Raw genomic sequence first — 17841 nt, 5'->3', positions numbered from 1 at the left:
CTGTTCCTGTCTCCGTATCCCTGGGTCAGACTGCACCGGGACCACCGTACACAGTTCCTGTCTCAATATCCCTGGGTCAGACCGCACTGGGAGTACTGGACACAGTTCCTGTCTCCGTCTCCCTGGGTCAGTCTGCACCGGGAACACCGTACACAGTTCCCGTCTCCATATCACTGGTTCAGGCCGCACTGGGAGCACCGAACACAGTTCCCGTCTCCATTACCCTGGGTCAGACCGCACCGGGTCCACCGTACACAGTTCCTGTCTCCATATCCTTGGGTCAGACCGCACCGGGAGCACCGTACACAGTTCCTGTGTCCGTATCCCTGGGTCAGACCACACCGGGAGCACCGTACACAGTCCCCGTCTCCATATCCCTGGGTCAGACCGCACCGGGAGCACCGTACACAGTTTCTGACTCCGTATCCCTGGGTGAGACCACACCGGGTGCACCGTACACAGTTCCCGTCTCCATATCCCTGGGTCAGACTGCACCGGGAGCACCGTACACAGTTTTCGTCACCCGCACCGGGAGCACCGTACACAGTTTTCGTCACCCGCACCGGGAGCACCGTACACAGTTCCCGTCTCCGTATACCTGGGTCAGACCACACCGGGAGCACCGTACACAGTTCCCGTCTCCATATCCTTGGGTCAGACCGCACCGGGATCACCATACACAGTTCCCGTCTCCATATCCCTGGGTCAGACCGCACTGGGAGTACTGGACACAGTTCCCGTCTCCATATCCTTGGGTCAGACCGCTCTGGGAACACCGTACACTGTTCCTGTCTCCGTATCCCTGGGTCAGACTGCACCGGGACCACCGTACACAGTTCCCGTCTCCGTATTCCTGGGTCAGACCATACCTGGAGCACCGTACACAGTTCCCGTCTCCATATCCTTGGTACAGACCGCTCCGGGAGCACCGTACACTGTTCCTGTCTCCGTATCCCTGGGTCAGACTGCACCGGGACCACCGTACACAGTTCCTGTCTCAATATCCCTGGGTCAGACCGCACTGGGAGGACTGGACACAGTTCCTGTCTCCGTCTCCCTGGGTCAGTCTGCACCGGGAACACCGTACACAGTTCCCGTCTCCATATCACTGGTTCAGACCGCACTGGGAGCACCGAACACAGTTCCCGTCTCCATTACCCTGGGTCAGACCGCACCGGGTCCACCGTACACAGTTCCTGTCTCCATATCCTTGGGTCAGACCGCACCGGGAGCACCGTACACAGTTCCTGTCTCCGTATCCCTGGGTCAGACCACACCGGGAGCACCGTACACAGTCCCCGTCTCCATATCCCTGGGTCATACCGCACCGGGAGCACCGTACACAGTTCCTGTCTCCGTATCCCTGGGTCAGACCACACCGGGTGCACCGTACACAGTTCCCGTCTCCATATCCCTGGGTCAGACTGCACCGGGAGCACCGTACACAGTTTTCGTCACCCGCACCGGGAGCACCGTACACAGTTTTCGTCACCCGCACCGGGAGCACCGTACACAGTTCCCGTCTCCGTATCCCTGGGTCAGACCACACCGGGAGCACCGTACACAGTTCCCGTCTCCATATCCTTGGGTCAGACCGCACCGGGATCACCATACACAGTTCCCGTCTCCATATCCCTGGGTCAGACCGCACTGGGAGTACTGGACACAGTTCCCGTCTCCATATCCTTGGGTCAGACCGCTCTGGGAACACCGTACACTGTTCCTGTCTCCGTATCCCTGGGTCAGACTGCACCGGGACCACCGTACACAGTTCCCGTCTCAATATCCCTGGGTCAGACCGCACTGGGAGTACTGGACACAGTTCCTGTCTCCATCTCCCTGGGTCAGTCTGCACCGGAAACACCGTACACAGTTCCCGTCTCCATATCACTGGGTTAGACCGCACTGGGAGCACCGAACACAGTTCCCGTCTCCATATCCTGGGTCAGACCGCACCGGGACCACCGTACACAGTTCCCGTCTCCATATCCCTGGGTCAGACCGCACCTGGAGCACCGTACACAGTTCCCGTCTCCGTATCCCTGGGTCAGACCACACCGGGACCACCGTACACAGTTTCCGTCTCCATATCCCTGTGTCAGACCGCACCGGGAGCACCGTACACAGTTCCTGTCTCCAAATCTTTGGGTCAGACCGCACCGGGTGCACCATACACAGTTCCCGTCTCCATATCCCTGGGTCAGACCGCACTGGGAGTACTGGACACAGTTCCCGTCTCCATATCCTTGGGTCAGACCGCACTGAGAACACCGTACACTGTTCCTATCTCCGTATGCCTGGGTCAGACCGCACCGGGACCACCGTACACAGTTCCCGTCTCAATATCCCTGGGTCAGACCGCACTGGGAGTACTGGACACAGTTCCTGTCTCCGTATCCCTGGGACAGTCTGCACCGGGAACACCGTACACAGTTGCCGTCTCAATATCACTGGGTCAGACCGCACTGGGAGCACCGAACACAGTTCCCGTCTCCATATCCCTGGGTCAGACTGCACCGGGTCCACCGTACACAGTTCCCGTCTCCTTATCCTTGGGTCAGACCGCACCGGGATCACCCTACACAGTCCCTGTCTCCGTATCCCTGGGTCAGACCACACCGGGAGCACAGTACACAGTCCCCGTCTCCATATCCCAGGGTCAGACCGCACCGGGAGCACCGTACACAGTTACTGTCTCCGTATCCCTGGGTCAGACCACACCGGGTCCACCGTACACAGTTTCCGTCTCCATATCCCTGTGTCAGACCGCACCGGGAGCACCGTACACAGTTCCCGTCTCCATATCCTTGGGTCAGACTGCACCGGGAGCACCGTACACAGTTCCTGTCTCCGTATACCTGGGTCAGACCACACCGGGAGCACCGTACACAGTTCCCGTCTCCATATCCCTGGGTCAGACCGCACCGGGAGCACCGTACACAGTTTCCGTCTCCATATCCCTGTGTCAGACCGCACCGGGAGCACCGTACACAGTTCCCGTCTCCATATACTTGGGTCAGACCGCATCAGGAGCACCGTACACAGTTCCTGTCTCCATATCCCTGGGTCAGACCGCACCGGGAGCACCGTACACAGTTTCCGTCTCCATAATCCTGTCTCAGACCGCACCGTGTGCAACGTACAAAGTTCCCGTCTCCATATACTTGGGTCAGACCGCACCGGGAGCACCGTACACAGTTCCTGTCTCCGTATCCCTGGGTCAGACCACACCGGGAACACCGTACACAGTTCCCGTCTCCATATCCCTGGGTCAGACCGCACCGGGAGCACCGTACAGAGTTCCTGTCTCCGTATCCCTGGGTCAGACCGCACCGGGAGCACCGTACACAGTTCCCGTCTCCATATCCTTGGGTCAGACCGCACCGTGAGCACCGTACACGGTTCCTGTCTCCGTATCCCTGGGTCAGACCACACTGAGAGCACCCTACACAGTTCCCGTCTCCATATCCTTGGGTCAGACCGCACTGGGAGTACTAGGCACAGTTTCTGTCTCCATATCCCTGGGTCAGACTGCACCAGGAGCACAGTACACAGTTCCTGCCTCCGTATCGCTGGGTCAGACCGCACTTGGAGCACCGTACACAGTTTCCGTCTCCATATCCTTGGGACAGACCGCACCGGGTGCACCGTACACAGTTTCCGTCTCCATATCCCTGGGTCAAACCGCACCGGGAGCACCGTACACAGTTTTCGTCACCCGCACCGGGAGCACCGTACACAGTTCCCGTCTCCGTATTCCTGGGTCAGACCACACCTGGAGCACCGTACACAGTTCCCGTCTCCATATCCTTGGTTCAGACCGCACCGGGAGCACCGTACACAGTTCCTGTCTCCGAATCCCTGGGTCAGACCACACTGGGAGCACCGAACACAGTTCCTGTCTCCATATCCTTGGGTCAGACCGCACCGGGATCACCATACACAGTTCCCGTCTCCATATCCCTGGATCAGACCGCACTGGGAGTACTGGACACAGTTCCCGTCTCCATATCCTTGGGTCAGACCGCACTGGGAACACCGTACACTGTTCCTGTCTCCGTATCCCTGGGTCAGACTGCACTGGGACCACCGTACACAGTTCCTGTCTCAATATCCCTGGGTCAGACCGCACTGGGAGTACTGGACACAGTTCCTGTCTCCGTCTCCCTGGGTCAGTCTGCACCGGGAACACCGTACACAGTTCCCGTCTCCATATCACTGGTTCAGGCCGCACTGGGAGCGCCGAACACAGTTCCCGTCTCCATTACCCTGGGTCAGACCGCACCGGGTCCACCGTACACAGTTCCTGTCTCCATATCCTTGGGTCAGACCGCACCGGGAGCACCGTACACAGTTCCTGTCTCCGTATCCCTGGGTCAGACCACACCGGGAGCACCGTACACAGTCCCCGTCTCCATATCCCTGGGTCAGACCGCACCGGGAGCACCGTACACAGTTCCTGTCTCCGTATCCCTGGGTCAGACCACACCGGGTGCACCGTACACAGTTCCCGTCTCCATATCCCTGGGTCACACCGCACCGGGAGCACCGTACACAGTTCCCGTCTCCGTATCCCTGGGTCAGACCACACCGGGACCACCGTACACAGTTTCCGTCTCCATATCCCTGTGTCAGACCGCACCGGGAGCACCGTACACAGTTCCCGTCTCCATATACTTGGGTCAGACCGCATCAGGAGCACCGTACACAGTTCCTGTCTCCATATCCCTGGGTCAGACCGCACCGGGAGCACCGTACACAGTTTCCGTCTCCATAATCCTGTGTCAGACCGCACCGGGTGCAACGTACAAAGTTCCCGTCTCCATATACTTGGGTCAGACCGCACCGGGAGCACCGTACACAGTTCCTGTCTCCGTATCCCTGGGTCAGACCACACCGGGAACACCGTACACAGTTCCCGTCTCCATATCCCTGGGTCAGACCGCACCGGGAGCACCGTACACAGTTCCCGTCTCCATATCCTTGGGTCAGACCGCACCGGGAGCACCGTACACAGTTCCCGTCTCCATATCCCTGGGTCAGACCGCACCGGGAGCACCGTACAGAGTTCCTGTCTCCGTATCCCTGGGTCAGACCGCACCGGGAGCACCGTACACAGTTCCCGTCTCCATATCCTTGGGTCAGACCGCACCGTGAGCACCGTACACGGTTCCTGTCTCCGTATCCCTGGGTCAGACCACACTGAGAGCACCCAACACAGTTCCCGTCTCCATATCCTTGGGTCAGACCGCACTGGGAGTACTAGGCACAGTTTCTGTCTCCATATCCCTGGGTCAGACTGCACTTGGAGCACCGTACACAGTTTCCGTCTCCATATCCTTGGGTCAGACCGCACCGGGTGCACCGTACACAGTTTCCGTCTCCATATCCCTGGGTCAGACCGCACCGGGAGCACCGTACACAGTTTTCGTCACCCGCACCGGGAGCACCGTACACAGTTCCCGTCTCCGTATTCCTGGGTCAGACCACACCTGGAGCACCGTACACAGTTCCCGTCTCCATATCCTTGGTTCAGACCGCACCGGGAGCACCGTACACAGTTCCTGTCTCCGAATCCCTGGGTCAGACCACACTGGGAGCACCGTACACAGTTCCTGTCTCCATATCCTTGGGTCAGACCGCACCGGGATCACCATACACAGTTCCCGTCTCCATATCCCTGGATCAGACCGCACTGGGAGTACTGGAGACAGTTCCCGTCTCCATATCCTTGGGTCAGACCGCACTGGGAACACCGTACACTGTTCCTGTCTCCGTATCCCTGCGTCAGACTGCACCGGGACCACCGTACACAGTTCCTGTCTCAATATCCCTGGGTCAGACCGCACTGGGAGTACTGGACACAGTTCCTGTCTCCGTCTCCCTGGGTCAGTCTGCACCGGGAACACCGTACACAGTTCCCGTCTCCATATCACTGGTTCAGGCCGCACTGGGAGCACCGAACACAGTTCCCGTCTCCATTACCCTGGGTCAGACCGCACCGGGTCCACCGTACACAGTTCCTGTCTCCATATCCTTGGGTCAGACCGCACCGGGAGCACCGTACACAGTTCCTGTCTCCGTATCCCTGGGTCAGACCACACCGGGAGCACCGTACACAGTCCCCGTCTCCATATCCCTGGGTCAGACCGCACCGGGAGCACCGTACACAGTTCCTGTCTCCGTATCCCTGGGTGAGACCACACCGGGTGCACCGTACACAGTTCCCGTCTCCATATCCCTGGGTCAGACTGCACCGGGAGCACCGTACACAGTTTTCGTCACCCGCACCGGGAGCACCGTACACAGTTTTCGTCACCCGCACCGGGAGCACCGTACACAGTTCCCGTCTCCGTATCCCTGGGTCAGACCACACCGGGAGCACCGTACACAGTTCCCGTCTCCATATCCTTGGGTCAGACCGCACCGAGATCACCATACACAGTTCCCGTCTCCATATCCCTGGGTCAGACCGCACTGGGAGTACTGGACACAGTTCCCGTCTCCATATCCTTGGGTCAGACCGCTCTGGGAACACCGTACACTGTTCCTGTCTCCGTATCCCTGGGTCAGACTGCACCGGGACCACCGTACACAGTTCCCGTCTCCGTATTCCTGGGTCAGACCATACCTGGAGCACCGTACACAGTTCCCGTCTCCATATCCTTGGTACAGACCGCTCCGGGAGCACCGTACACAGTTCCTGTCTCCGAATCCCTGGGTCAGACCACACTGGGAGCACCGTACACAGTTCCTGTCTCCATATCCTTGGGTCAGACCGCACCGGGATCACCATACACAGTTCCCGTCTCCATATCCCTGGGTCAGACCGCACTGGGAGTACTGGACACAGTTCCCGTCTCCATATCCTTGGCTCAGACCGCACTGGGAACACCGTACACTGTTCCTGTCTCCGTATCCCTGGGTCAGACTGCACCGGGACCACCGTACACAGTTCCTGTCTCAATATCCCTGGGTCAGACCGCACTGGGAGGACTGGACACAGTTCCTGTCTCCGTCTCCCTGGGTCAGTCTGCACCGGGAACACCGTACACAGTTCCCGTCTCCATATCACTGGTTCAGACCGCACTGGGAGCACCGAACACAGTTCCCGTCTCCATTACCCTGGGTCAGACCGCACCGGGTCCACCGTACACAGTTCCTGTCTCCATATCCTTGGGTCAGACCGCACCGGGAGCACCGTACACAGTTCCTGTCTCCGTATCCCTGGGTCAGACCACACCGGGAGCACCGTACACAGTCCCCGTCTCCATATCCCTGGGTCATACCGCACCGGGAGCACCGTACACAGTTCCTGTCTCCGTATCCCTGGGTCAGACCACACCGGGTGCACCGTACACAGTTCCCGTCTCCATATCCCTGCGTCAGACTGCACCGGGAGCACCGTACACAGTTTTCGTCACCCGCACCGGGAGCACCGTACACAGTTTTCGTCACCCGCACCGGGAGCACCGTACACAGTTCCCGTCTCCGTATCCCTGGGTCAGACCACACCGGGAGCACCGTACACAGTTCCCGTCTCCATATCCTTGGGTCAGACCGCACCGGGATCACCATACACAGTTCCCGTCTCCATATCCCTGGGTCAGACCGCACTGGGAGTACTGGACACAGTTCCCGTCTCCATATCCTTGGGTCAGACCGCTCTGGGAACACCGTACACTGTTCCTGTCTCCGTATCCCTGGGTCAGACTGCACCGGGACCACCGTACACAGTTCCCGTCTCAATATCCCTGGGTCAGACCGCACTGGGAGTACTGGACACAGTTCCTGTCTCCATCTCCCTGGGTCAGTCTGCACCGGAAACACCGTACACAGTTCCCGTCTCCATATCACTGGGTTAGACCGCACTGGGAGCACCGAACACAGTTCCCGTCTCCATATCCTGGGTCAGACCGCACCGGGACCACCGTACACAGTTCCCGTCTCCATATCCCTGGGTCAGACCGCACCTGGAGCACCGTACACAGTTCCCGTCTCCGTATCCCTGGGTCAGACCACACCGGGACCACCGTACACAGTTTCCGTCTCCATATCCCTGTGTCAGACCGCACCGGGAGCACCGTACACAGTTCCTGTCTCCAAATCTTTGGGTCAGACCGCACCGGGTGCACCATACACAGTTCCCGTCTCCATATCCCTGGGTCAGACCGCACTGGGAGTACTGGACACAGTTCCCGTCTCCATATCCTTGGGTCAGACCGCACTGAGAACACCGTACACTGTTCCTGTCTCCGTATGCCTGGGTCAGACCGCACCGGGACCACCGTACACAGTTCCCGTCTCAATATCCCTGGGTCAGACCGCACTGGGAGTACTGGACACAGTTCCTGTCTCCGTATCCCTGGGACAGTCTGCACCGGGAACACCGTACACAGTTGCCGTCTCAATATCACTGGGTCAGACCGCACCGGGAGCACCGTACACAGTTCCCGTCTCCATATCCCTGGGTCAGACCGCACCGGGAGCACCGTACAGAGTTCCTGTCTCCGTATCCCTGGGTCAGACCGCACCGGGAGCACCGTACACAGTTCCCGTCTCCATATCCTTGGGTCAGACCGCACCGTGAGCACCGTACACGGTTCCTGTCTCCGTATCCCTGGGTCAGACCACACTGAGAGCACCCTACACAGTTCCCGTCTCCATATCCTTGGGTCAGACCGCACTGGGAGTACTAGGCTCAGTTTGTGTCTCCATATCCCTGGGTCAGACTGCACTTGGAGCACCGTACACAGTTTCCGTCTCCATATCCTTGGGTCAGACCGCACCGGGTGCACCGTACACAGTTTCCGTCTCCATATCCCTGGGTCAGACCGCACCGGGAGCACCGTACACAGTTTTCGTCACCCGCACCGGGAGCACCGTACACAGTTCCCGTCTCCGTATTCCTGGGTCAGACCACACCTGGAGCACCGTACACAGTTCCCGTCTCCATATCCTTGGTTCAGACCGCACCGGGAGCACCGTACACAGTTCCTGTCTCCGAATCCCTGGGTCAGACCACACTGGGAGCACCGTACACAGTTCCTGTCTCCATATCCTTGGGTCAGACCGCACCGGGATCACCATACACAGTTCCCGTCTCCATATCCCTGGATCAGACCGCACTGGGAGTACTGGAGACAGTTCCCGTCTCCATATCCTTGGGTCAGACCGCTCTGGGAACACCGTACACTGTTCCTGTCTCCGTATCCCTGGGTCAGACTGCACCGGGACCACCGTACACAGTTCCCGTCTCCGTATTCCTGGGTCAGACCATACCTGGAGCACCGTACACAGTTCCCGTCTCCATATCCTTGGTACAGACCGCTCCGGGAGCACCGTACACAGTTCCTGTCTCCGAATCCCTGGGTCAGACCACACTGGGAGCACCGTACACAGTTCCTGTCTCCATATCCTTGGGTCAGACCGCACCGGGATCACCATACACAGTTCCCGTCTCCATATCCCTGGGTCAGACCGCACTGGGAGTACTGGACACAGTTCCCGTCTCCATATCCTTGGGTCATACCGCACTGGGAACACCGTACACTGTTCCTGTCTCCGTATCCCTGGGTCAGACTGCACCGGGACCACCGTACACAGTTCCTGTCTCAATATCCCTGGGTCAGACCGCACTGGGAGGACTGGACACAGTTCCTGTCTCCGTCTCCCTGGGTCAGTCTGCACCGGGAACACCGTACACAGTTCCCGTCTCCATATCACTGGTTCAGACCGCACTGGGAGCACCGAACACAGTTCCCGTCTCCATTACCCTGGGTCAGACCGCACCGGGTCCACCGTACACAGTTCCTGTCTCCATATCCTTGGGTCAGACCGCACCGGGAGCACCGTACACAGTTCCTGTCTCCGTATCCCTGGGTCAGACCACACCGGGAGCACCGTACACAGTCCCCGTCTCCATATCCCTGGGTCATACCGCACCGGGAGCACCGTACACAGTTCCTGTCTCCGTATCCCTGGGTCAGACCACACCGGGTGCACCGTACACAGTTCCCGTCTCCATATCCCTGGGTCAGACTGCACCGTGAGCACCGTACACAGTTTTCGTCACCCGCACCGGGAGCACCGTACACAGTTTTCGTCACCCGCACCGGGAGCACCGTACACAGTTCCCGTCTCCGTATCCCTGGGTCAGACCACACCGGGAGCACCGTACACAGTTCCCGTCTCCATATCCTTGGGTCAGACCGCACCGGGATCACCATACACAGTTCCCGTCTCCATATCCCTGGGTCAGACCGCACTGGGAGTACTGGACACAGTTCCCGTCTCCATATCCTTGGGTCAGACCGCTCTGGGAACACCGTACACTGTTCCTGTCTCCGTATCCCTGGGTCAGACTGCACCGGGACCACCGTACACAGTTCCCGTCTCAATATCCCTGGGTCAGACCGCACTGGGAGTACTGGACACAGTTCCTGTCTCCATCTCCCTGGGTCAGTCTGCACCGGAAACACCGTACACAGTTCCCGTCTCCATATCACTGGGTTAGACCGCACTGGGAGCACCGAACACAGTTCCCGTCTCCATATCCTGGGTCAGACCGCACCGGGACCACCGTACACAGTTCCCGTCTCCATATCCCTGGGTCAGACCGCACCTGGAGCACCGTACACAGTTCCCGTCTCCGTATCCCTGGGTCAGACCACACCGGGACCACCGTACACAGTTTCCGTCTCCATATCCCTGTGTCAGACCGCACCGGGAGCACCGTACACAGTTCCTGTCTCCAAATCTTTGGGTCAGACCGCACCGGGTGCACCATACACAGTTCCCGTCTCCATATCCCTGGGTCAGACCGCACTGGGAGTACTGGACACAGTTCCCGTCTCCATATCCTTGGGTCAGACCGCACTGAGAACACCGTACACTGTTCCTGTCTCCGTATGCCTGGGTCAGACCGCACCGGGACCACCGTACACAGTTCCCGTCTCAATATCCCTGGGTCAGACCGCACTGGGAGTACTGGACACAGTTCCTGTCTCCGTATCCCTGGGACAGTCTGCACCGGGAACACCGTACACAGTTGCCGTCTCAATATCACTGGGTCAGACCGCACCGGGAGCACCGTACACAGTTCCCGTCTCCATATCCCTGGGTCAGACCGCACCGGGAGCACCGTACACAGTTCCCGTCTCCTTATCCTTGGGTCAGACCGCACCGGGATCACCCTACACAGTTCCTGTCTCCGTATCCCTGGGTCAGACCACACCGGGAGCACAGTACACAGTCCCCGTCTCCATATCCCTGGGTCAGACCGCACCGGGAGCACCGTACACAGTTACTGTCTCCGTATCCCTGGGTCAGACCACACCGGGTCCACCGTACACAGTTTCCGTCTCCATATCCCTGTGTCAGACCGCACCGGGAGCACCGTACACAGTTCCCGTCTCCATATCCTTGGGTCAGACTGCACCGGGAGCACCGTACACAGTTCCTGTCTCCGTATACCTGGGTCAGACCACACCGGGAGCACCGTACACAGTTCCCGTCTCCATATCCCTGGGTCAGACCGCACCGGGAGCACCGTACACAGTTCCCGTCTCCGTATCCCTGGGTCAGACCACACCGGGACCACCGTACACAGTTTCCGTCTCCATATCCCTGAGTCAGACCGCACCGGGAGCACCGTACACAGTTCCCGTCTCCATATACTTGGGTCAGACCGCATCAGGAGCACCGTACACAGTTCCTGTCTCCATATCCCTGGGTCAGACCGCACCGGGAGCACCGTACACAGTTTCCGTCTCCATAATCCTGTGTCAGACCGCACCGGGAGCAACGTACAAAGTTCCCGTCTCCATATACTTGGGTCAGACCGCACCGGGAGCACCGTACACAGTTCCTGTCTCCGTATCCCTGGGTCAGACCACACCGGGAACACCGTACACAGTTCCCGTCTCCATATCCCTGGGTCAGACCACACCGGGAGCACCGTACACAGTTCCCGTCTCCATATCCTTGGGTCAGACCGCACCGGGAGCACCGTACACAGTTCCCGTCTCCATATCCCTGGGTCAGACCGCACCGGGAGCACCGTACAGAGTTCCTGTCTCCGTATCCCTGGGTCAGACCGCACCGGGAGCACCGTACACAGTTCCCGTCTCCATATCCTTGGGTCAGACCGCACCGTGAGTCCGTACACGGTTCCTGTCTCCGTATCCCTGGGTCAGACCACACTGAGAGCACCCTACACAGTTCCCGTTTCCATATCCTTGGGTCAGACCGCACTGGGAGTACTGGGCACAGTTTCTGTCTCCATATCCCTGGGTCAGACTGCACCAGGAGCACCGTACACAGTTCCTGCCTCCGTATCGCTGGGTCAGACCGCACTTGTAGCACCGTACACTGTTTCTGTCTCCATATCCTTGGGTCAGACCGCACCGGGTGCACCGTACACAGTTACCGTCTCCATATCCCTGGGTCAGACCGCACCGGGAGCACCGTACACAGTTTTCGTCACCCGCACCGGGAGCACCGTACACAGTTCCCGTCTCCGTATTCCTGGGTCAGACCACACCTGGAGCACCGTACACAGTTCCCGTCTCCATATCCTTGGTTCAGACCGCACCGGGAGCACCGTACACAGTTCCTGTCTCCGAATCCCTGGGTCAGACCACACTGGGAGCACCGTACACAGTTCCTGTCTCCATATCCTTGGGTCAGACCGCTCCGGGATCACCATACACAGTTCCCGTCTCCATATCCCTGGGTCAGACCGCACTGGGAGTACTGGACACAGTTCCCGTCTCCATATCCTTGGGTCAGTCCTCACTGGGAACACCGTACACTGTTCCTGTCTCCGTATCCCTGGGTCAGACTGCACCGGGACCACCGTACACAGTTCCTGTCTCAATATCCCTGGGTCAGACCGCACTGGGAGTACTGGACACAGTTCCTGTCTCCGTCTCCCTGGGTCAGTCTGCACCGGGAACACCGTACACAGTTCCCGTCTCCATATCACTGGTTCAGACCGCACTGGGAGCACCGAACACAGTTCCCGTCTCCATTACCCTGGGTCAGACCGCACCGGGTCCACCGTACACAGTTCCTGTCTCCATATCCTTGGGTCAGACCGCACCGGGAGCACCGTACACAGTTCCTGTCTCCTTATCCTTGGGTCAGACCGCACCGGGATCACCCTACACAGTTCCTGTCTCCGTATCCCTGGGTCAGACCACACCGGGAGCACAGTACACAGTCCCCGTCTCCATATCCCTGGGTCAGACCGCACCGGGAGCACCGTACACAGTTACTGTCTCCGTATCCCTGGGTCAGACCACACCGGGTCCACCGTACACAGTTTCCGTCTCCATATCCCTGTGTCAGACCGCACCGGGAGCACCGTACACAGTTCCCGTCTCCATATCCTTGGGTCAGACTGCACCGGGAGCACCGTACACAGTTCCTGTCTCCGTATACCTGGGTCAGACCACACCGGGAGCACCGTACACAGTTCCCGTCTCCATATCCCTGGGTCAGACCGCACCGGGAGCACCGTACACAGTTCCCGTCTCCGTATCCCTGGGTCAGACCACACCGGGACCACCGTACACAGTTTCCGTCTCCATATCCCTGAGTCAGACCGCACCGGGAGCACCGTACACAGTTCCCGTCTCCATATACTTGGGTCAGACCGCATCAGGAGCACCGTACACAGTTCCTGTCTCCATATCCCTGGGTCAGACCGCACCGGGAGCACCGTACACAGTTTCCGTCTCCATAATCCTGTGTCAGACCGCACCGGGAGCAACGTACAAAGTTCCCGTCTCCATATACTTGGGTCAGACCGCACCGGGAGCACCGTACACAGTTCCTGTCTCCGTATCCCTGGGTCAGACCACACCGGGAACACCGTACACAGTTCCCGTCTCCATATCCCTGGGTCAGACCGCACCGGGAGCACCGTACACAGTTCCCGTCTCCATATCCCTGGGTCAGACCGCACCGGTAGCACCGTACACAGTTCCCGTCTCCGTTTCCCTGGGTCAGACCACACCGGGACCACCGTACACAGTTGCCATCTCCATATCCCTGTGTCAGACCGCACCTGGAGCACCGTACACAGTTCCCGTCTCCATATCCTTGGGTCAGACCTTACCGGGAGCACCGGACACAGTTCCTGTCTCCGTATCCCTGGGTCAGACCACACCGGGAGCACCGTACACAGTTCCTGTCTCCATATCCCTGGGTCAGACCACACCGGGAGTACCGTACACAGTTCCCGTCTCCGTATCCCTGGGTCATACCACACCGGGACCACCGTACACAGTTCCCGTCTCCATATCCCTGGGTCAGACCGCACCAGGAGCACCGTACACAGTTCCCGTCTGCATATCCTCGGGTCAGACCGCACCGGGAGCACCGTACACAGTTCCCGTCTCCATCTCCCTGGGTCAGACCGCACCGGGAGCACCGTACAGAGTTCCTGTCTCCGTATCCCTGGGTCAGACCGCACCGGGAGCACCGTACACAGTTCCCGTCTCCATATCCTTGGGTCAGACCGCACCGGGAGCACCGTACACGGTTCCTGTCTCCGTATCCCTGGGTCAGACCACACCGGGTCCACCGTACACAGTTTCCGTCTCCATATCCCTGTGTCAGACCGCACCGGGAGCACCGTACACAGTTCCCGTCTCCATATCCTTGGGTCAGACTGCACCGGGAGCACCGTACACAGTTCCTGTCTCCGTATCCCTGGGTCAGACCACACCGGGAGCACCGTACACAGTTCCCGTCTCCATATTCCTGGGTCAGACCGCACCGGGAGCACCGTACACAGTTCCCGTCTCCGTATCCCTGGGTCAGACCACACCGGGACCACCGTACACAGTTTCCGTCTCCATATACTTGGGTCAGACCGCACCGGGAGCACCGTACACAGTTCCTGTCTCCGTATTCCTGGGTCAGACCACACCGGGAACACCGTACACAGTTCCCGTCTCCATATCCCTGGGTCAGACCGCACCGGGAGCACCGTACACAGTTCCCGTCTCCATATCCTTGGGTCAGACCGCACCGGGAGCACCGTACACGGTTCCTGTCTCCGTATCCCTGGGTCAGACCACACTGAGAGCACCCTACACAGTTACCGTCTCCATATCCTTGGGTCAGACCGCACTGGGAGTACTGGGCACAGTTTCTGTCTCCATATCCCTGGGTCAGACTGCACCAGGAGCACCGTACACAGTTCCTGCCTCCGTATCGCTGTGTCAGACCGCACCTGGAGCACCGTACACAGTTTCCGTCTCCATATCCTTGGGTCAGACCGCACCGGGTGCACCGTACACAGTTCCCGTCTCCATATCCCTGGGTCAGACCGCACCGGGATCACCATACACAGTTCCCGTCTCCATATCCCTGGGTCAGACCGCACTGGGAGTACTGGACACAGTTCCCGTCTCCATATCCTTGGGTCAGACCGCACTGGGAACACCGTACACTGTTCCTGTCTCCGTATCCCTGGGTCAGACTGCACCGGCACCACCGTATACAGTTCCTGTCTCAATATCCCTGGGTCAGACCGCACTGGGAGTACTGGACACAGTTCCTGTCTCCGTCTCCCTTGGTCAGTCTGCACCGGGAACACCGTACACAGTTCCCGTCTCCATATCACTGGGTCAGACCGCACCGGGAGCACCGTACACGGTTCCTGTCTCCGTATCCCTGGGTCAGACCACACTGAGAGCACCCTACACAGTTCCCGTCTCCATATCCTTGGTTCAGACCGCACCGGGAGCACCGTACACAGTTCCTGTCTCCGAATCCCTGGGTCAGACCACACTGGGAGCACCGTACACAGTTCCCGTCTCCATATCCCTGGGTCAGACCACACCGGGAGCACCGTACACAGTTCCCGTCTCCATATCCTTGGTTCAGACCGCACCGGGAGCACCGTACACAGTTCCTGTCTCCGAATCCCTGGGTCAGACCACACTGGGAGCACCGTACACAGTTCCTGTCTCCATATCCTTGGGTCAGACTGCACCGGGATCACCATACACAGTTCCCGTCTCCATATCCCTGGGTCAGACCGCACTGGGAGTACTGGACACAGTTCCCGTCTCCATATCCTTGGGTCAGACCGCACTGGGAACACCGTACACTGTTCCTGTCTCCGTATCCCTGGGTCAGACTGCACCGGGACCACCGTACACAGTTCCTGTCTCAATATCCCTGGGTCAGACCGCACTGGGAGTACTGGACACAGTTCCTGTCTCCGTCTCCCTTGGTCAGTCTGCACCGGGAACACCGTACACAGTTCCCGTCTCCATATCACTGGTTCAGACCGCACTGGGAGCACCGAACACAGTTCCCGTCTCCATTACCCTGGGTCAGACCGCACCGGGTCCACCGTACACAGTTCCTGTCTCCATATCCTTGGGTCAGACCGCACCGGGAGCACCGTACACAGTTCCCGTCTCCATATCCCTGGGCCAGACCGCACCGGGAGCACCGTACACAGTCCCCGTCTCCATATCCCTGGGTCATACCGCACCGGGAGCACCGTACACAGTTCCTGTCTCCGTATCCCTGGGTCAGACCACACCGGGAGCACCGTACACAGTTCCCGTCTCCGTATCCCTGGGTCAGACCGCACCGGGAGCACCGTACACAGTTCCAGTCTCCGTATCCCTGGGTCAGACCACACCGGGACCACCGTACACAGTTGCCGTCTCCATATCCCTGTGTCAGACCGCACCGGGAGCACCGTACACAGTTCCCGTCTCCATATCCTTGGGTCAGACCGCACCGGGAGCACCGTACACAGTTCCTGTCTCCGTATCCCTGGGTCAGACCACACCGGGAGCACCGTACACAGTTCCCGTCTCCATATCCCTGGGTCAGACCACACCGGGAGCACCGTACACAGTTCCCGTCTCCGTATCCCTGGGTCAGACCACACCGGGACCACCGTACACAGTTCCCGTCTCCATATCCCTGGGTCAGACCGCACCGGGAGCACCGTACACAGTTCCCGTCTGCATATCCTTGGGTCAGACCGCACCGGGAGCACCGTACACAGTTCCCGTCTCCATCTCCCTGGGTCAGACCGCACCGGGAGCACCGTACAGAGTTCCTGTCTCCGTATCCCTGGGTCTGACCGCACCGGGATCACCGTACACAGTTCCCGTCTCCATATCCTTGGGTCAGACCGCACCGGGAGCACCGTACACGGTTCCTGTCTCCGTATCCCTGGATCAGACCACACTGAGAGCACCGTACACAGTTCGCGTCTCCATATCCTTGGGTCAGACCGCACTGGGAGTACTGGACACAGTTCCTGTCTCCGTATCCCTGGGTCAGACCACACTGGGAGCACCGTACACAGTTCCCGTCTCCATATTCTTGGGTCAGACCGCACTGGGAGTACTGGACACAGTTCGTGTCTCCGTATCCCTGGGTCAGACCACACTGGGAGCACCGTACACAGTTCGCGTCTCCATATCCTTGGGTCAGACCGCACTGGGAGTACTGGACACAGTTCCTGTCTCCGTATCCCTGGGTCAGACCACACTGGGAGCACCGTACACAGTTCCCGTCTCCATATCCTTGGGTCAGACCGCACTGGGAGTACTGGACACAGTTGCTGTCTCCGTATCCCTGGGTCAGTCCACACTGGGAGCACCGTACACAGTTCCCGTCTCCATATCCTTGGGTCAGACCGCACTGGCAGTACTGGACACCGTTCCCATCTCCGTATCCCTGGGTCAGACCGCACTGGGAGCACCGTACACAGTTCCCGTCTCCATATCCTTGGGTCAGACCGCAATGGGAGTACTGGACACAGTTCCTGTCTCCATATCCCTGGGTCAG

At 59.3% G+C, this 17841-nt stretch overlaps 1 protein-coding gene across 8 annotated transcripts in view; it reads left to right on the top strand.

The window, feature by feature from the left end:
- The window catches only part of LOC138764489 (threonine--tRNA ligase 1, cytoplasmic-like), a 179605-nt gene that overhangs the window by 147038 nt on the left and 14726 nt on the right, over positions 1-17841 (top strand). The window lies entirely within an intron of this gene.

This window comes from Narcine bancroftii, chromosome 5 (assembly GCF_036971445.1).
Source record: "Narcine bancroftii isolate sNarBan1 chromosome 5, sNarBan1.hap1, whole genome shotgun sequence".
NCBI classification, from domain to species: domain Eukaryota; kingdom Metazoa; phylum Chordata; class Chondrichthyes; order Torpediniformes; family Narcinidae; genus Narcine; species Narcine bancroftii.
The sequence above is the reverse complement of the archived record's forward strand: the minus strand, read 5'-3'. Positions and strand labels throughout refer to the sequence as shown.